This window comes from Natator depressus, chromosome 9 (assembly GCF_965152275.1).
Source record: "Natator depressus isolate rNatDep1 chromosome 9, rNatDep2.hap1, whole genome shotgun sequence".
Classification (NCBI taxonomy): Eukaryota; Metazoa; Chordata; order Testudines; family Cheloniidae; genus Natator; species Natator depressus.
In genome coordinates this window covers 36,202,851-36,224,862 of record NC_134242.1, presented here as the reverse complement: position 1 = coordinate 36,224,862, position 22,012 = coordinate 36,202,851, and positions in this window count along the sequence as shown.

Here is a 22,012-nt window from a genome sequence, read left to right as displayed (position 1 = left end):
GACCACAGAAATCAAGCAGAGCTTGAATGAATGTAATCTTTCTCACCCTGATTAACACATCCTTGTCTAATGGCAGCAAGTGTTTCCATTACAGCTGTGAGAAAATCATTTTGTTGATTATGTGACACAGCTTTAAACTAAAAGCCAAGCCAATGAAAAGGCAAAAATAGCAATAACTAACTATGTTCTTTCAAAGTGTATCTGGTTTCATTTGGTTCTCTTTACGCATGCTTGGAGGAAATACATTCTCTAGGTTCTTTTAGAAGTAAACCCATTTAAATCTCTGATATTCTTTCTGCATGTTAATTTCTCATCCCAATTTAATATCATTCCTTGGGGTTTTGTAGTTAAAGAGAAACTGCCAAGCAGTTTATGCTAAAGAAAGATAGGATAAGAGTGTAAAAAATGGGTTTTATGTAATAAATAAACTTTCATTATTACAGTTACTGTCAGCATAACTCAGTGGGGAAAAGATGACTCAGGGCAATTTTACTACCAGTGTTATCTCAGTCCTTAGTTTATTGCCCTATTTGCAAGTGCAAATCTTTGAGTTTCACATATAATTGTGGTATATCCATGTGAAAAGCATTTCATCAAATTGAGCAGCTAAATTACTTGAAAATCTGGTCTTTGTCTACAGTCATTAGGATTCAGAGTTAACAATAAACTGTGAAACTGGAGTGGGAGGTAGGATATCTGAGGGATGATGGGACATGTGCCCCTCACTTAGGCTGGAGTATGAATTCATTCTCACTCTTGGTACTCCCTACCTATTGTAATGAGGTGACACCACTCCACTGCATGGACAATAAGGAAAAGTTTGTACTAATGATGTCAGTGCTGAACTAGTTCTGTGGCTAAAAAGGACTTAACTTCTCTGTCTTTTTAATGCATATGCCAGTGCTATCTATAGGGGCAAATTCTCTGCTGTTATGAATGGGCACAGTTCACTGAGTTTTGACCATCTACACAGACAGGAAATTTGACCCATAGACACTACTTTTTTCCCCATGCCTATGAACCAAAAAAGTGTGGGGATGCAGAGGTAAAAATCATTGGCTGGTTTGTAGCAGTTATGACCTCAGCTTACTTCAAAGCCAAAGCCATGGCATATGGACCCTGTCATCTGGGAGAATTCTAGTGCCCAGATATAAAACTTGTTTCCACTGTTTGTTTTTAGTGTATTGTAATAAGATCTATTTCCTGGACCTGTCTCTTAAAGTTTGTCTCAAAAGCAACATTTGTAAACATTATAAGCTATTTTACTGTAGCATAGGATTGAATCTAAATCACCTACTATCTGCATAACTAAATATATTATGCAGGACTACATCAGAAAAATTTTCCCAGTGTATTTAAATTCCTGTAAGAAAAATACCTGAAAAAAAGAATTCATCTGAGAAAGAAAATAAAATAATAATAAAAATGTACATTCTTAGACGTTTCCATAGAAACTAATGAATTTGGCCTCTTAGCAATAAATGTATGAATGTGCCTATTAATCAGTTTAAAAGGATGGGGTAGAAAGAATGGCACCAAGCCATTCACTATTTATTGTTACAGCAATTTTAGATATGCTTGATATGTAATAGATCTCAGTGGGATAGTATGTTATTGAGCCTGCTTAACCTACCTTTGTTTAGAAACAGAATATCTTAACAAGCGATTTTTTAAGTTGTGGATCCTAAGTGAGGTACTGAATGTGCTGGCTAGAACTAGGCTCATTATCAGAAGGCCTTATCTGCACTAGCCAAAGTCACAGCCTGCTAGGGTTAGACAACACACTGTACAAAAAGAGGGGTGAATGCTGCTTGCCCACCCCCTGCCCCATCCTGTAACAAACCTGGTTTTCATTGTGGGAGGGGAAGTGTAATGCCGCCTGGAAGAGGCAATGAGTGGGAGGGGCAAAAAGGGTCACAGGGTCCCTCCCCAGATGCCTGGAGAGGGCACATTCATCAGCAGGGAACTGCAGTGGCGAAAGGAGCAGAACGTGGGGCTACCCAGCATCCCCAGGCCGGCTTCTCCTCCGGCGCGGCTGCACTGCCTCCAGCCCTTCCACGCAGCTGCGTCTCCTGGGGTCTGTATAGAGCCCCACTGGAGGGTAGGGGTGGGGGCGGTACAGCCAAGCCGGAGGAGCTGCCAGCATGGGGCCGCTGCTCCCAGCAACTCCAACGCGGCTGTACCGGTACCGCCCCAGCCCTGTCCTCCGGCAGGGCTGCACAGACTCCAGGAGACACAGCTGCATGGAAGGGCTGGAGGCAGGGTTGGTGGCAGGACAGCCACGCCGGAGGAGCTGCTGGCGAGGGGCCGCCCAATGGCTCCACATTCTGCTCCTTTCACCACTGCGGTTCTGGAGAGCCCTGCGGCTCAGAAGTCTGTATCCAGTGCAGCGGAAAGACAAAGGCCTCCACCCGTCGCCGGTAACGTGGGATGGGCAGGGGACAGGGAGAGCGCAGGGGCCACAGGCTGGGGTGGGGCAGGGAGGATTCACGTGGGGAGGTCACATGGTGGGTCATATGCCCCCTTTAGCTGGTGCCCCCCTTTGTGTCCCTCCCATGAGTCACCTATCCCTGCCATAAAGACTCTGGGGTCTGGTTGGCAGCAAAGTCTCCACCTTTCCTGGGATGCACTATTGACTTGGCCATTAATAAAACAAAGACAACAGGGCCTCTTTACTTAGGACCCCAGATCAGTTTCTTTCGCAGTTAAAATGTTACAGTAGAAAACAACAAATAATCAATCCTACAGAAAGGTCCAGCTAGCCACTGAGAGTCCTTCTTGTAGGCTCTATGGTTTGCTTGTGATGCCTCTTCCCAGGGGAGGCGAACAGATTAGATGTAAAAAGGAGGAGTACTTGTGGCACTTTAGAGACTAACAGATTAGATATAGACCACTAAGTTAACAGACAAGATAACAAGGGCTACCTGCCAGCCCAGGAAGCCTAATTTCTTATCCCCTGCAGGGCCTGAATGCATCCCTGCTGTAGGAACAGGAGTAACCGATTTTATTTCCAGGGCAGAATGCTTTCTGCCGGTTGGATTTTCCTCCCTGAAATCTAAGGGCCAGCAGATCCCATCACACGGAGACTGGTGGATGGTGGCTGTGGAACACTGCCTGTAGTGGAATGACAGGGGGGACATACCCACTGCAGAAATGGTAGGATACATGAAATGGAAATGGAGTATTTTCTTGAAACCAACATGTTGATTGCTTTGAGCAGGGAGTTGGACTAGATGACCTCCTGAGGTCCCTTCCAACCCTGATATTCTATGATTCTATGATTCTACAGTAATGACTAGCGTACAGACCAGTTCTCCAGCCTGAGACAAATCCTGAGAATCCCTCCAATGCATTAACAGTGAAAGTTCGAGCCTCTAACAACCCCTATCTCACTTCAAACAGATTCTGCCTTCCAGAGTCACTCTCTGGCAAGAGACCACCGCTCCTTCCTCAATGCTGTCTTCCCTGATACTCTCTGAGACACAGGGGAACTTGTATTTAAAAGGAACCCCAATACCACCCATTAACTAACATGCTTTACTCACAAGGAGAGGTAACCAGGCTTCCCTTCCCCCACACTTATACCATGGTGGCTCAGCCAACTACACAATATCCAGAAGTGCTGATCACGCATTGGATGCCTAAATTTGGGCATCCAAGTTTGAAAGTGTTGAGCCACCATTTTTTATTGTTGTTATAAATAAACTAATGTAAAAAACCCCCAAAGGTATGAAAAAATATTTGCATTATATTGTCTATTTAGATAACAGGATTCTCAGGGCAGGGACTCTGTCTTTATCTCTCAATACAGCCTGGAACACACCATCAGTGTATGAATGAATAATGTTACACTTATTAATGGCGAGCTTTGGAATAGTACATCAAAGGACAGTTAGGAGATCAATTAATAGGAGCTGGAGGCTTAACTCCCATTTACTGATACGAGTTCTCAAACTTCTAAAGCATTGTGGGCTGACAGCAAAAACTGCAAAAGGAAACACTAAAAATGCACCATTACTCCTTGGTATTATTAGTGCACTAGCGGCAAAGCTCTATATCTAGGCATTTCTACTATGCTCATCACCATAGTACCCGAGTGTCTGTTGAAAGGGATGAACAGCCACTTGCAGTGGCTCAAAAACAACTAAGTTATTTGAACACAATCTCTGCTGCCAGAGATATTCCATTCAAGACTTTTCACCTCTAAGCCTTTTATTATTCTCACTATCTTGTTTAATGCCCATGGTGCAATGGGTTCACAGAGCAACCGTGTAAAGTGCGTGTGGACTGAGGTGGCATCTTGGATCAATGGCGTCATTCTTGAATGAGGCACTGGACAAAGAAATTACAGTCTCTGCATTACGGCAATACTGGGACTGTCTTCTGAAAGGGACATCTTTTACAAGCACGCTAAGAAGTAATTCTGGAAAAAACATAAGGAGACTAATTCCAGGTTCCATCCTTTTACATTTTGTCAAGGAAAGTAAATTCCCTATTAACCAGAAACTTTTACCATGTTGGCTATAGTCAACAGTTGCAAGATTTCCTTTTCATAAACCCAGGAGAGAACACTTTCCTTTGCCAGTTGCGTTTATAAGACTACCTCACCATGTTAATTCGCAGATCAGAAGCAACAGTCACCTACTGATGCCTGCCACAAACCAAAAGGTCAGTTTTGATGGTGCAAGTCTACACACACACATTCAGAATGTACAACAGAGCTAACAGAGGCAAGTTTCCGTTGCATACCTTGACACTAGCATTATTATTTCTAAGACAAGAATTCTTGCTTTCAGTCTTCTGAACAGGGCACTTCTTTGTTCAAAACACAAGACCTCATTAGACAAACTTCCAAGAGTCTTTAGATCAGCTAAGCATTTGCATATGAAAAACTGAGGGAAATGCAGAACCCACATTTTACTGCTGAAAGCTTTACCCATTTTATAAGTACAGTCTACAAAAAATGTATACAATTGATGATATGAGAAATTAAACTCATGAAATGAGACCAAAACGACCTTATATTGTAAAGGTAATACATGTATACATTTTCTTTTGTCCTAGATGCAGAACAAAGCTTTTCTTGGTGGTCAGGCTTGCTCTCATGTTACTCTAGAAGGCATCAGATTTATTCCATTGGCATAAAAGAGAAGATTGTCAAACTATTCCTCCTATCCTCCAGCAAATACGTGGTTGGGATAAAACTTTTCTGTCTGAATATAATACATCAACACCACAGTGGCCCAACTGGATTTTGCATCCCTTCTGCAGAACTAATGTTTGAGGATTTTGGGTTGTTTTTGTTTTCAAATGAGCAAGCTTTTTTTCCTGCTTAAATAAACTTTTCTGCATAAAGCTGTAGAAATTAGAGCGTGCTGTTAACATGAATGTGGCCCTGAATATAACCCTATTTAGTATCGATCAATTGCATCAGGAAAGTTAGATTTTCACTTTTGTAGGTTCAGTTGTATGGTATTTAAATCAACCGAGAACACACACTGCCAATTTATAAGTTTATCTACTTAACTACTTTAATAGTGTTGTATATTAGCTCATGTGCCAAAGCACTTGGTACTGTTCTTTCACTTCTTAGCATGAGGCTGGTGTGCAATTGCAGAAGTTATATGAAATATTTTGTGCTGCACTGGGGAATCATGAATCCTTTCAGCTGCTAATTTCTCTCAGGATGGTTGGATGTCACGTGAACAGCACACTAGCTTTCATTTCTTACTTATAAATGTGAGGCTGGTTATCAGTAAGGTAACAACAATTCACAATTTAATAAGAGATGAAGCCCCTGCATTTTCCAGGATAGTGATAAGATGGTGTGCTGTGATCATTCCTATTTGCCTCACTGTACTTTGGAGTCCTCCTGTGAGCTACAAGAATTCCTCATCATGGTGGTGTTAGAATTACCAGTGCTAACTGTGCCTGGTGACAAACATTCATGATGTGCTTTCTGAATCCAACCAGATTTCATGGTCACCATACAGCCCTTGTGCTATCCTAGTTAGTTGTTTGCTCAAGCCATAGTGCTGGCCCCACTCTTGGTCTAGTGACTGGAAGTGAGATAACTATTACCTCCTTGGATTTGAAACTGGGACACACACTTTCAGTTAAGGCAAAGGGACTGTTTTGATGTTTTGTCCTGGGAAATTAATACAGTGTTTCCAGAGGCATCTGGGGGAGAATTCTGTTCCCAGGACAGACCACTCAATTAGCAGAATTTTATAACAGTTTATTGTCCATTGCTATTGATGATATGGCCCATAAGTGCCCTTTTCCCTGGCTGTTGCCACAAAAGTTATCTTGGTTTATAAATGATTTATGACAAATGAAGAGAGAAGGAAGATTTTTTGAATACTTCTGCTACAGCAATTCTTTGCCACAACCACAGCATCCATGAAAACTCAATCCCCAGTTTTAATCTGAGTTGTGGATAAGTTAGACATACTTTGCTTTCTTCAATTTGTGACTGATTCAAGCACTTCCTTTCTACGGAAATTGTTGGTTATTTTTCAGAGACAATCACTCAGATTCCAGATTGAATTTTCTGCTTCTGTGGAAACAGTATGCTGTACTGAGGAGACAACCGCTGCATCATCTCTACTTGAATTTCAGGCACTGATGCTCCTCTCTGAAGTTGGAGGAACTTCATTCCAGAACCTGTGCTTTGAACCCATGTCTTCTTGGCTGGTGAAGGCCAATGGGAGAGCACTGGACTGAGTGCTAATGGAGACTGAGGTTGCCTCCTTGAAGGAGGGCAGGTGCCAGCTTCTCTTAAACAAACATCTTACAGCCTGTGCTCAAGAAACCAAGAGTGTTGGTATTAATCTGTCTGGCCCAATGTCATCCTGTGCCAAATCTTCTCTTTGTGGTCAAGATGATTGAAAAGATTGTGGCAAGACACAATTTTCACAGCCCAGGGATAACAAACAATTGCCTTAAGTAATGAATTTGGAATTTTAACATTTGTTTTATTCAACTTAAAGTGAGTGAATAATTCTAGAATGAATTTTACATCAAGCATGTTTATGGGTTATAGCCTTTCAGGGGACCAATTAACACAATTAACTCTTTACAAAGGTTGAATGAATTTGTGTTGAAGAAAAAGGCCAGAGAAAGCTATGAATCAGTCTGAAGTGGAAATGAAAAAGAATGGAACTGTTGCCAATTTCTGAGCAGTATGAAATGCTCATTTGAATTTGTGAAAAAAGCATACAATAGTTGTTTGGCTAAGTTAGATGAGCGTTTGTTAATAGTAAATTTACAAATTAAGTATGAGTTAATGAGAATTAATATTCATTCTGTCTTAGCTTTTTCTAAGACACTTATCACCAGATTAGTGCATCTTAAAAGAAGTTTCCAAACTATTACATTTAGGGCTTTTATTGCATTTTTTCAGAGCTGTTTGCATCAGTTACAAATAATTTAATTATCTTAATTTACAAGTAAAATAACAGTTCCCTGGGCTTTAAAAGAACCTAGGAAGCTGTTTCTTGTGAGCATTTGTTTTAGACTGTATTAAGGAGTTTTTCCTTCACACCGTGCAAGGGTGGAGAGAAACAGCACAGAATTAGAGAAGTAACTGTTACAACAAGCGAGGAGATATTGCAAAATGCATGGCAGGCATTTTGACAAACTGAATTTGGGGTTAATGAATTCAAGGACAAAGTAAAATATGAGCATTGGAGATACAAAATGAGTGAAGCTTTGGCATCATGCTGTTCCCCACTGCACAGGAGTGTGTTTTACACACCTTGCAAAAGGAGCGTTTGAATTAAGAATTTTGCTCCCACTCAGGCTTCACAAAGCACGGTGTGGAGGGGGATGTATACCATAGTACTCATGTATGACACAGACTGCAATAGCTCATGTATAGCTAACTGAATTCTCTTAGCCTGACCACTCCAAGAAACTTACTGTGCTTGAGGTCTTAAAAATCACGCTGTAAGAACACTGATTTTGCAATAAACTAGGTGTATTTTAAATCTAATGAATATTTTAAAAGGCAGTTTCCCAAAATCAGAGAATAGTTATATTTAGCTATGGTTAGGTGAAGAAGACAGCATTTAGTGGTATTAAACAATTTTGCCCTCATTTTTGTGGATTTAACTAGACCCAGGAATTTCAAGGGGAAAGGAAAGAACCACCCCCAGATTTTCCACTTTTAAAAATGAAGACACAGCCTCACAAAAATGTAAAGGCAAATAAACTGATTAAACAGAAAATACCTTATTATTGAGCTCCAGCTCACACTCCCTGTGTCTACTCCCATTTTGACAACTGTAGATTTTTTTTAAAAAGCCTAGAAGCCTTTTGTAATAGATGTCTGTGGATGGTGATACTTTAAGAGTTGACAAAAAGAAAGCTTCGTGTGGTGAAGATATTAAAAACTGGGTAAAGGTAGACACTGCCTGCTGAGAGAGAAAATGGCTTAGCTTTAATTGTCCAATAAGGATTTAGGACCTGATCCAAAGCATAGTGAGGTCAGTGGGAGTTTTCCTATTGATTTCTATGGGCTTTGGATCAGGCCCATAGCTTATACGGAGCCACATCCTTGGGCCTATACTCCCAGCAGATGGCTGACCAAACCTCAAGTACCCCCTTTACAATTTGGGCTAATGGTCACTCTTTCCTCAAACACCTGAAAGAGGTACATTGTGATCCTGCTGAAAGAGTGTAGCAGCCCCTACGGTTTGTCAGCATTAAGGGACAGGCATAAGTATCTCTGATTCTTCACAGAAAGTGAGTAGGTACGGAATCAATTACAATTTATACCTTCAGAAAAATAAATGATAGGTGAGCAGTTCTTTTCTCCAAAGTGATTCACAGAAGCTACTGTCAAAGAGTAATCTTTAGCCAGAGGCTGTAACTTGGGGGGGGGGGGGGAGGGGAGCAAAGTGTGTGTGTGGGGGAGAACCACATGTAGGTTTCAAGCAGCCAAATGGGATGATGATACCATCTTTCTAACTGCAATCTTCAAGCAAAAGTATCTCATTTAAAATATATGTTTAAAGAGGCATTTCATAATCCTTAAGGAGGCAGAGAACTGGACATTCTCAATGCAAAACATGAACAACAAAGAGCAAACCTGATCTTTATGCTGGACAAATATATTAAAATAGTGAAGAGGAACATCCTGTGGTCTAATACAATGTGTCACACAGCAACAATGGAACTGAAGTCTGCCAAGTCACGTTCAGTTATGTTCACAAAATGCCCATCCAGTGATTTGGGCACTGTAGAAAAAATTAAATGATACAGTGGACAGCTAGAGCAAGTGACTAGAGGTCAGACAATAAAGAGGCATGGTTCACATAGAGGCTTGAACATTAAATTACTATCAGAAGAGACTATAGGTGAGATATCCAAAGGCACAAATGGCGATTTTTGAAGTTAATGTACCTTTGAAAAATCTCACATTTGGTCTCTTCTCATTGCAATGTATGGATAGTCTAGTGTATATTCTTGTTCAGGTAGTTGCTAGACTTTGATATCCAAGCCAGTCTATAAAGTGGTAAGATCTCTCCAGAATGGATATGAAGGAGGGGGCGGATCTTGACTTGGTCCATAACCTTCAATGATCACCCAAAACCAGGTGAGAGACGATCAAGCCCCTAGGGCCTGAAGTGCTTTCACTCCATTGGCTGAAGACACTGGCACCAGAAAAAAGAAAACCTGTAGAAAAAGGAGCCCATGGGCATTCTAGTATTCTAATGATTCAGTAAGGGCTTCCTTAGCAAAACTATGTCCCTGAAACAATATTTCAACCCAATAATTTCCTCATGACTCCAAAGACCAGGGCTTAGCTGAAAACTAACTCTCTTTCATTTGTATGTAATGTTTTTGTAGCCAGGTTGGTCACAGGATATTGGAGAGACAAGGTGGGTGAAGTAATATCTTTTATTGGACCCAACTTCTGTTGGTGAGAGAGAGACAAGCTTTCGAGTTTACATAGAGCTCTTCTTCAAGAAGAATGTCCAATAAAGGATATTACCTCACCCACCTTGTCTCTACTCTATCTTCCATTCAGATAAATAGGAAGTCATTGAACTCCAAGAAAAAGAAACCTGGAAGCCAGCTGAGAATAATGTAGGAAATAGCAAGGTAGACTGTGGTGACAGAAAAAGTATCTACAAGGATTTGCAAAACTACATTGGAAAAGCAGAGGCAAACTTTCTACCAGTCAGCAGTGTAAAAAAAGTGTAGTTTCTTTTTTAAAGTATATTTTAAAAAAATCAAATATTTATTAGCAGTTTGATAAATGATTTGCAAAAAAAGTAACATACTAAATTCCAGTAACTTGTAGAGGGTGTTTTGAATTTCTCAATACTCAGATTAAGAAGGGAATATAGCAAAATTACCACATATAAACTTTTCTTTCTTTCATGTCTCAAACACTCAGTCCTGCTGTAAATAGCTGGCTTTGGCTCCAATGAAATGCCCAGTGTGTAATGTTAAAGAGACCACAGAACACTGCTTCAGCCAGCAATGTGAACCACAGAGAGAAAGGTCAAGTAAATTGTTGGTGTGTATTTTTTCCCCAAAATGGTTATTCATATAAGCTTTTTTAACTCCAAAATGCAATAGTAGATAGTGTCCAAGGTCTATTTTGGATTAATGCCAATTCATGAAGAAAAAATGACTGTTTCTTGTGATGAGGTACTAAAACATTGTGCATTACTGGGAGTATGGTCATCGATGGCACGGTGGTGTCGGGGGTTCTCTAGGTGTCCTCGGCCGGCAGTATCACCTAATGGCAATACTCTGGGCTGTAATGCCTGCTGGAGAGAGTTCAAAGGGGCCTAGTGGCACTATCAGAGGTAGAGTCACCTAGAGGCAAGAATGGGGAAGGTAGGGGAACCTGGGCCCACCCTACTCCACCAGATTCTGATCCAGGGCCCTTCGAAACATGGTACCCTGACATAGGGATCAGGTCCCAATACCCCCAAGCACATTCCCTGCGTCGCTTCATATCCTTGTCCTTTTCACTCTGGGGTCATCTCCAGGGTTAGACGTGGGGTGTCTCTTGTGTCCTTTCTGCTTTGTCTCCGGCAGCTCCTTTGCTGGCAACAGCTCCCATGGCCAGCTGGCTTCCTGTGATGCAGCTAAGAGGCTCGACCCCATCGGCTTGGAGTCCCAGCAGCTTCCTGGAAGGAGGCTGTTACACACAACCATTCTTCTCCTCAGTCAGCCCAGACTGAACTGAGCTGAGCTGCTCCCTTTTGAATGATCCCTCTATTGGGAGCATGCCCAGCAGGGGTGAGGGGGTGTGGCCTCTTGGGCCAAGAACTGTTCCTTAACCCCTGCTTCGCCAGTGTGAGGTTGATGTGCCCCATCACACATCCCATTCTAGGGAAAGTTTTACAGCATAAACAGCCAGCATTATGGTGGGCCCCTGAAAACAGTTTAATATGAAGGGACAGAAAAAACCAGGAGTAAGATTAGAGCCATTTCCTTAGAAATGTTCCATAGTATCATATAATACAATTAGGTTCCAACTGCTATAGAAATTGCTCTGTGACTTAGAATGTTCAGCTTCCAGGTTGCATCTACATATTTCAAATTAAGTTTCCCAGTACATATTGAACATTTGATCATTTTCAGTGAAAAATAAATCTTCAGTGCTCGCTATTTTAAGGACACTAACATTCAGATTGTTTTTCTGCCCTACTTACTGAATTGATTTAGAGGGCGAGAGAAACTGGTTTAGGCAACTTAGTATTTTTGTGTTTTGGCAATGAAACAAATGACTTGGTGAAATGGGAACATTTAACGACTTTCCCTCCTTTCCCTTACAGTTCTTTATAAATCATGCTTCTGTAAGCATTTCCCTTTTATTTATTTGTTTGGATGTAAAATTTTGAATAAGCTAGGATTTTATGCAGGAAGTGACCTCTTATGGACTGGACAACTGATTCTTTACCATGCCTTTGCAGAGTCATATTTCTTAATACAATTATACCTACCTAATTGGTAATAAGGGCACGTGGCATTCACCAGTTTGGAAATAAACTTATGCATTGTTAAATATTTTGTCTGATCATCACTTCACTGGACAAAACTATTTTCTGACCCTGTTGACAATATTATACAGATTAATTAACTGGAATAAATTGCTCAATTTATTACAAACTAGGGCAAAGTGTCAACTTGCAAGAAAGAAAAATGTTTCCTAAATTTTATTTGCATTTATATATTTCTTATTATCCTGAACTAATTTGGCTTTGACATATGAATTCTGCTGAATACAGATCAAGTTATTTAACACATAATTTAAACAATTCAAGTACAGAGGAAATTGTGATAGTGTCCATCCACTGCAAGCTCCTGCTCTTTCTCTGAAGAGATTGGATTGAACTACTATGAACTGTTGCTACTTAACCCAGGTGAATGGAGTTCCATGATGAAAAGGAAACTTACAATAATCAGCAATCTGTTTATATGCCCAGATACTTATTTCAAAGGAAAACTGAAGAGTCTCTTGACTTGAAGCCGTTCAGGTGTCTCTGTGGGAAAAGTGACCTGTATTGACTACCTAAGTCTTTTGCTATTGCTAACTAAAAAGAACAAATAGAGTAGGCCAGATGCTCAGCTGGAGTATATTGTTATAGCTTCACTTAAGTCAATGGAGCAACACCAGTTTACCACAATGGGGGATCTGGCCAACTGAGTTGTATTTAAAAATGCTTAGCAAGGATTTACAAATAGAGGGACCCAGTTCTGCAACTGAATATGCTGGCACACAGCTCCAGCCAGGCAGAGCCCCACTCACTTCAGTATGGGCTGTCCATGCTCTGTCAGTTGAAGGATTGAGGCCTAAATGGACACACTGTTGCATTTCATTAAAACTACTTGGGCTATTTTTAAGTTAAACCTTTGCAGAACAGTACTGTTTTATTGTATACCAGGGGCCTATCATTTTGTGACATTTCATCGTGTAGGGTGATCATAGCTTTATAGGCATTACACCACAGGAGTGATTTTGAAAGAACTTTTGAACGTACATGCACAAACCTCTCTCCCATACTAACTGGAAAAATCTTTATAAATGTAGTGCTGCCCACAAAATTCAAATTGCAAAGCAGTATCCCTGTGGGAAGCTTTTAAACTGCAAGCACATTTTATTCCTCTCTGCATACTAACAAGATAACTCCATACAATTCATATTTTAGCACAGATCTGGGAGACACCATCAGCAAGAATGTTACATATAAGTATTTGTTTTAAAAGAAACTTAGATTGTACACATTCATAATCACCACTGATGTTAATATGATTGTAAGTGTTTTTTTCCCCTTTCATTTTCTTTTAATAAAAAGAGTCAAAGAATGGTGTGAACTATGGCAGATATTAAAGTCATTGCTGTCATGCACACTCATTTTAATGTGCAACGCAAATCTTATGTATCGAGGTCACCAGCTGCCAAATTGCTCCAGACAATGGGTGAAATCTGTTAACTTTGCCTGAATATGAGAGCTCTTGCTCCTATCACTGCAATGCTACAGGAGGCCTCTCTCCAGCTACTAACTATATTATTGAGGTGCTCTCAAAACCCATGGAGAGTGGGAGAGCAACCCGATACCATGGCAGAGTTCTTTCCCAAACTCCTTTTTTGCTTTGTGATTCACCTTTAAATCAAGCAAAAAAAATCTAATATTTTCCATTATGACTGTCAAACTGTACAGGAATTTGCACTGGACACAGAAATATAAACAGTGCCATATATACACAATACACGTTGTTTTGATTTTATGCCAGAATATATAAAAAGGCTATCTGCTTACATATTTGAAAGTTTTTAAAGCAAGACCATCATACTTAAAGTTATATGGAAAACAAGTTGCCTACAAGTTTAATCCCATCCCTATATAACCTGAAGTGTAATAAAATAACTAAAGTTTAGGTTTTTTCCCTTGACAGGGTTGGAGGGAAATGGAGAAAGTGTGTCTGGTAACATATGACTGATATGGAAAGGATTTCTGAGCTTATAGTTGTGAGAAGGTGTTTTCTTACAAACAAGGGTGTTTTCTTACAGGCACTCCTGCAAACACTTATGCACATGCTTAAATTTACAGACATGAAGATTTTTTAGAAATCTAAAACATACATAAGATCCCAAAAGAGGAAAAAAGTTAAATCTATTTTAAAAAAAATAAAAGGTATGATACTCAGGCATGCTGATAACAGACTGAACTTTATTTCTTGGCCTCCTGATGTGAGTCAGAGTTACAAAAGATTCTAACCCTTGTCACGTGGCATGGGGATTAATCTTTGTAACTGTGACCTTTGCCAGGTGACCAAGGCATCTCTTTCCACAGCTTTCTGTTATATTAAGCATGCCAAGATTCAATAATTTTATGGTCCTTGAGGTGTCATTCTGGCAAAGACACCTGGAAGTCTGCAGTTCAGATTCTTCAAGAGTGTAATTTTGTTCTCTTTGCCCTAGCTAGTTACATTTTTAAACATCCCAAAATTTTCTCCTGCTTGTGGGATGTTACAGGCAAAGTTCAACCAAACGTTTACAGATTGATCATGAAGAGTGGGCAGAATTTAGTCATGTCACTGTCAAACAGCATGAGCGTAGGCATTTATCCAAAGAGGAGAGAGGAGAAACTTACTGGAGGACAGCTGGGAAAAGAGGATGAAATAGAATGAAACAAACAAGAAACCACTCAAAGTTTTAAAAGCATGATTATACTTTGCAAAGGGACTTCAGCATGCCAGCATGGGCTTTCATCTTTGCCTCTCATTGATTCCAGACCATATTTGCTCATTTTTCAAATAGAAAGAAACTCATCCTGGGATCAAACGTTGAGTACTACTTGTTTTTTCTGGCTTACAAATCACCACCACTTGGGAACTTTCTGTGACAGAAACTTAGGGCTTGTCTACAAGGAGCAGCAATGAGCACTATGGGCGTATTATTTCTGAAGCCAACTCAAAAGTTGTACATGAATTGGTTTATATAAATCCTGCTAGTGTGCATTAAAAGTTCCTTATTGTGCTTTAATACTGCACCAGGGAATTTTTAGTGCACGCTAGCAGGGTCTACACAGACCAATTAATGTGCAACACATTGCAGAGTGTGATTTGTAAAACCCAGCTCATGTGTATTGCTGCTCTGTGAAGACAAACCCTTAGATAACAATTATGCTGCCGATACATGAGTCAGATAGTATTCAGCTCATCCCTTAGTAGCTGCTCTGGTGCTGCAGAACTAACATTAGTAATAAGCAATAAGGGTCTGCTTTAGGGACACACTTAAGTATGAGTTTAACTTTAAACATGCACTTAAATCACATTGTTTTCAATGGCTTTTAAGCATATGCATAAGTGCTTTCCTGAATCAGGACTTGTAACTATATTTGTCAGTAACGTAAGCAAATGAGGCTGAATGTACACAGGAAGCAGATCTGTGGGCACATAAAGAAGGCACATTTTTACATAGTAATTTTCTTGACTACAAATGCAATAGTGACTTAAAGTGATCTCTCCGTCATCCCTTAAAATATTTATGAGCATTTAATAAATTTGAGCATTCTATGACCCAAATACCAAGGCATTACTGACAGCTATTTTTAGACAAACATGGAAATCTTGAAAATGGGGGAAATGTCTGGCAGACACAATGAAGCACGAATGTGACACTGGGATATAGGAGCAGAATTTTCAAAATAGGTAGGAGCCGAGAGAGTTGTCTTCAGCTATCCGCAGTTTGAAAGCTGTCAGCTCAGAGTCTTGATGACTAAGAACTGATGTGTAAAACCAATTTTTAAAAGTATGTCACCATCACAGCTACCCCAATATTTTTATCTTAAACCATTTTCTTTGCTTATCCTTAGAGAGCTGGTATTTGAATGTTTAGTGTAGATCAGACTTCAATGAATTTTTTTTTTTTTTTTGGAGAAGCCGATATTTACTGACATTTCAGCACTTCCATACTCAAAGCAGTTAAAAAAAATTGTTAAATTGCTGTTACTAAAATTGTATCTCCCTGGAGACCTTTATTTTCTATTATTTAGAAAAGCAGAGAAAAAGAACAAGAATTGCATGTTTGTGAGTCTGACTTTTTAATGACTGAAGTTTTAGGAATTTAGTGGGCTTCTAACTTTGAAACCATGGTGATGACTTTTACAAATACCATATTAACATAAGCTGCAGATTTTGATTTTCTGAAGGGTACCCGGCACTTAATGTCTTTGAACAAGGATTTGTCAATTTTAGCTATATTAATCCTCATTTAAAAGGTTCCATTAACAAACACTGGAACAAACTCACTCCTTTGGAAGGATCTAATCTAGAAAGGAGCATGCTGTTCTATCTGTGGTTCAACCTGCAGTTAGCACATAAAACTATTTGAGGATTTGGCTATTTTAGCTATAAGCACACATTCCTCACATACTATTCCAAGTTACATGAAACAGTCATTGCTGTGTAGCAATCTGGGTGTACATGTAAACAACTGGGAAGCTTCATTTAACTAAAACATATATTTTCTATCTTTGAATGTGTAGGAAGATCTTATGTATGATGGTTACATTTGTACACGTCCACAGCTCTTAACGCATTTTTGCAAGTGTAATTTATTAATTTTCCTGTTGACCTATTTCCTGTCAAGGTTGGTATGAAAGAATATTTTTCAAAGGACTAAACATACTCAGCATACCACTTGCTAAACGTTTATTTGCCCCCAAAAGTAAGTATTAGAAAGGGAAACGTCAATGTGTCTCCAGCAAAATTAGACTTAATTCAAATTCCAGACAGTCAGACTAGAGTGCTGCTGACAATGGGTCAGATTCTAACCCTTTTGCTCACATCAGGTAGTATTTCAGTATGCAAGTAGTCCTATGGGAGGCAGATTCGGGCCTCACAAGTTTCCATTAGCATAACACGAGATAGGCAGCAGAGGTAGCAACACCTATAGTTAAGGTTGCCCAACACTTTCCATTTTAAGACCCTATTTTCAATTGCTTATAACTTTACAGAACTTAAACCATTCAGGCTGATATTTTCCATTCCAGGTCTCCACCTCTGGCTGAATCTTTCTGGAAAGCTTCAGCGAAAATGGGTCAGTTATTTCCAAGAACAAGAGAGAGGAAAGTATATTGTTTTGCCCATGTTAAAAAATTCGGACAACAGTTTCACTGAGATGCTCTAACACCCCTAAGCTTTAGAACAAGGGCTAAAAATGTGGCAAGGGCATTGACCTGGAATAAGGGATAATTTGTTGTTCCTGTGAAAATTTGCTCAAATTTGGCCAACTGATACGGCTCTGAAATATGTCAGTTCACACAGGTAGAGACGTGAAAGAATTTGGCAGCTAAATTCTCTGAAGATTCCATCTGCACTGAGGATGTTAAATCCCTCACAGCTCCTACCTGCCAACCGGAATGTGCATGCACCATCCCCACAGAGAGACTGGGCATGCTCCAGCCCAGGGCTGCAAGGCCTGAGCAGGACTTTTCCTGAAATTGCTCCTTTGGCACCAGGCACCCAAACTGAGAAGAAGGGAGATTCTCCTGTACTGTCCTTTTTCCAGCTGCTGGCTCCCAGGCAGCATGGAAGAAAGGAGGCAGCCTGATTTGAATGCAGAGGGTTGGTGAATGGGAAAGAGATGCAGGGGGTGTTCTGGGACAGGCAGAATATGTATTAGGAGGTGAAGGGAGTTAGGGCAAGGAGCTGGGAGGAGGAGAGAAGGATAGCAACCAGCAATGGGAAATCATAAGCAGGGGCAGAATCAAAGGGAGGGAGGGAGGGAAGAAGAGGAGTAGAGGAGGAGTGGGGGAGAATATCTATGGACAGAGGGATGTACAGGGGCAGGAGCAGTGGACAGGAGGTGGGAACAGAAAGGGACAGGGAGAAGGGCTGAAGAGCCTGCAAACACTAGAGCACACTCCTTTACTGAACCTGGAGTTGAACCCACTCTTCCTGACTATCAACATTCACTTGCTGTATAGCAAATATCTGTAAAAACCCACTGACAAAGTGTGTGTCTCTATCCCCCTCCAGGGCCAGGTACACACAGAAGATAACAGCCTTCTACTATGATCAGTTACTCCATTAGCATAACATACTAATAAATAATAAAAATTGGGGGAGGGGGTGGCTTTGGAGGATGGGGGGAATGTAATATGTATATCAAATTAAGTAATTTCCAAACTGCCAAGATTGAGGTTATAATAAAAGCAACATTGCAGAAAAATTGTATTTCAGAATTACCTTCAGGATAAGCAGCTGGCAGAGTGTCACTGATATCCCTTGATTCTTGATAGATGAAAATTCTGTTAGACTGTGCTAGAAATATTCCTGCTATATTCTCACTGGCCTTCTGTACTGCACGGGCAAGTGAAGTGCCTACGAACCATCCATGCCTGAAGAGAAAAGCAAAGAGAAAATGCTGGCTCTTACATTTCCAGTTTGGAACCATATTGTGCAGTGAAGTCCACTTCTGTTTCATTCATTTATCAGTAAATTCTTGCTAATAGCAGGGTGCTGATGAGAGAAACAAATTTGGGATCTTATGACCAAATGGCTGCAACTTTATTAAACCTTTAACTTCAGGCAATCTTAAGCCCTACAGGAACCTGCCCTGGCAGTAGTGGTGGGGGAAAGGCAACAGCCACTCTGAGCTCCCATTGATGTCCCCCTCCATCTGATGCTCACATCCCAAGCATCCTGTTATCCTATGGCGTGATCAAGGCCTGCAGCCCCACCCAAACTACAGTATAGGGCAACTGTCAAGCCTCCTACAAAACGTGCAGTAAATTTTTGCAGAGACAGGAGTACAGAGCACGGGAAGGCCGGCTTCTGCCCAGTGCAATCCACTGGCCAATCCCAGCATGTGTTAGAAGCACTGGGATGGATTAAAATCAAACCTCCGAGTAAAGGAAAGATGCCATTAGCAAGTGGTCACAGCGATGCCATCTGGGGTTGTGGCCAGCCCTGCTGGCCCCCTGCCCTTAATTCCAAGACCTGGCTATGATGGCTGGTCCCCCTATATAATATGAATTAGTTATGTTAGAAACCACTTTGTAATCATCTCTTTTAAATGGAATTTGTTACCAGATGTGCCCGTTACTTTGGGGTATGCTCATTTATTAGGGTTACTCTTCGGGGGGGGGGATTCTGTAATTCTATTAATGTACTGTTTATGTCACTTGTGTGTTCATATGGAGCTCTTCTCCTTCCTTCTGCAAGTCCCCTCCCAATGAAGCTCTCCTACAGGACCTAGGTTCCCCAGGACTGGGTTCCTTCAGCCCTGGAACTAGATGAAAACACACACAAACAGAGCAAGTCTGAGCGGACTGGGTCAATCAGCACTCTCAAGCTGGTCCCCTTATCTGTCCCTGTACTCAATGGGTTGGGTTAAGCAGCACTTTCAAGCTGTCACCCTCATGTGCCCCTGGGCTCAATAGGCTAGGCCAAAGCAGCACTTTCAGCTGCCCACCCCTTATGTGCCACAGGTTTAACACGTCCTATCCCACTTTCACGTTACACTTGTACTGATAGTAACGCACTTGATGAGCAAACCCCATAGTATTTTGGGGCACTACAGGGATCTTTAGCTTAGGTAAAAGAAGCATTGATGCAGAGTGAATGGGGGCAGCTAAACAACAAAAGAGTAAAGTGCAGAGAGAGAGAGAGAGAGAGAGAAGCAACCAGCTTAACCATAACAGTTATTTATTGAATAATAGTGATAACTACACAAGGAGAGCCTAAACCAACATAACATACATTATTAAAGGTTAATACCTGAGGTAGAAAGGAAAACAGAGAGAGAGAGAAAGAGGGTGATCTCACCCACTCCAGGAGGCTTGAACTGGTCAGGGTTCCCAGGTGATGGTGGTAGCTCAGGGTCTTGAGGGCAGGAGACAGGCAGAGCCCCCAGCACGATCAGTCAGGAGACGATGGCATCCCAGTGGAACTGATGCATAGTTTGGATCCAAGCATCAGAACACTGACTGGAGGGTGAGTAGGGATTTTTGTAGAGAAAATACCAATGGTTCAAGGGAGCACACTAGATTTGTTTATAGGTTAACTGATGACTCAAGGGTTTTCTTTAGGCTAGACAATAGGAGCTGATCACTCTTGGCTCTGGGTGGTGTTTTCTTCCAGGGAGCTCACAATGCAACTAGGCTGCTTCAGTATTTTGGATATCAGTCACGGATTTATTACTAGAATTGGTCTGATAATTGCTGAGCTGGGTGTGTGCAAGCACAGGTTCACTAACATCCGGAGCAGAGATTCCCATGATGCAGTGCGTCCCTGCTTTTCTGATCCCAGAGTTCAGTGCGGTTCTCTGTTCTCCATTTTGTATGCAAATTGAGATGTCTCCCTGTCCCATCTTTCATGCAGATAAGGCTAGGGGAGTTGTCTCTGTTTTCTGTTCTGTATGCTAATGGAGATGTCTTAATCTTGTCACCCTTGTCAGGAGGGGTTTAGGTGTGTCTCCCAACGCCCTTCACTGCTCTCTGCAAGCTTTTTCTCTAATCGGTTTTGATTCAAGCAGAGACTGGTGGTGGGAAGGTGTCTTTCATGAGTCAGACAGGCTAGATACCGCGCCCTGGTTCCCCAAAAACACAGAGCTGACTCATATCTCTATGGTTGAAATGAGTAAGACATGTGCGAGACTTTAAGAAAACCTTTCATCCATTTCTGTGTCATTGTTGGAGTTCTTATTACTATTATTAGCCCTGTTTATTCTGGTAGTGCCCAAGGGCCAATCAAGAATGGGGCTCCAGTGCGCTAGGTGCTGTACAAACACAGAGTGGTAACTGGTCCCTGTCCCAAGGAGCTTACCGTCTCAACCAACAAGACAGATACAAGGTGGGAGAAGGGGCAGAACACATCAGCAGAGTGAACAATGTGATGGTGGCAAACTGCATGTTAGTGCCACTTTTTTATGTTTGGAGGCGGTGATTTACTTAGGAGGGGGTTGGCTAAATGAAAAGAAAAGGGAAGGGAAGGCAGGGTAAGGGGACAGGGCTAGGGAGAAGTAAGGAAGGAGGGGCAGGTGTGGTGTGAAGCTGAGGTGAAGAGACTGTGAGGGAGGTGGATAGTTGGATCAAACAGCCAATTAGCACAGGCAGAGACTATCAGAGAACATTTTACAGTAATGACTGGGGTGGCCAAAGGTCGACGAAGTCCCTGCTCTGCTGCTCCTACCAAATGGAGTCCGTGGCTGGCTCTTCTCTGCAGTTCTTCCCCAGGGCTACAAGGCGGGGGAGGCAGCAGTGGATCCCAGTGCCCCAGTTCACTGGGAGGAGGAGAAGTGACTCAGATTGGGCCCCATTTTACATAAAACACACCTGCTTTGCCGATTCTGTCCCTAGAGGCTGGAGCCTGTGGCTGGTTCCTCTCCTCAGTTTTCCGGCAAGGCCACATGGTGGAGGGGAGGAGAGGCACCATCTGAGCCACAACACCCCTCCCCACCAAAGATGCCCACCCTAAGTGTGAATTTGGAAACTACATTCTGAACAGCAACACACACAATTTTGGAGGACAGGGTGGGAAGATAAGGAGACAGATGGGTCAGAATAGAAGAACCTAAACTCTTTGACCCCCAATTCTGGAGATTATGGTGCAAAACTCAGCATATGGAGACACCGGTCCTGCTATCAATCATTATTTTGTAGCTTGCAGGCCACATGCTGTCAGGCTTCATTTCTGGACCCAGTCCCTCAGGCCCTGAGAGCGGCCCTCTTGCTAGTTAGGTAGATTCACTGGGCTGGAACACACCAACAAAAATGATTCATGAAAATGAAAGTATTTATTGCGTGCCCCCTTGTTCTTGTATTAGGAGAACAGGTAAATAGTGCCTACCATAAATCACAAGTCTCTCTTGTTAGCCTTATGACCAGGTGTAAACTACACATCTGTTTATTTTGGGGCTACAGACATGCCATTGTGATTTAAAAATGTACAATATTCAGGATAAAATGGATTTTTTTTTTACTATGAAGATGTATATAAAGGACTTTTCTAGAGGAAGGACAATAGCCATTGT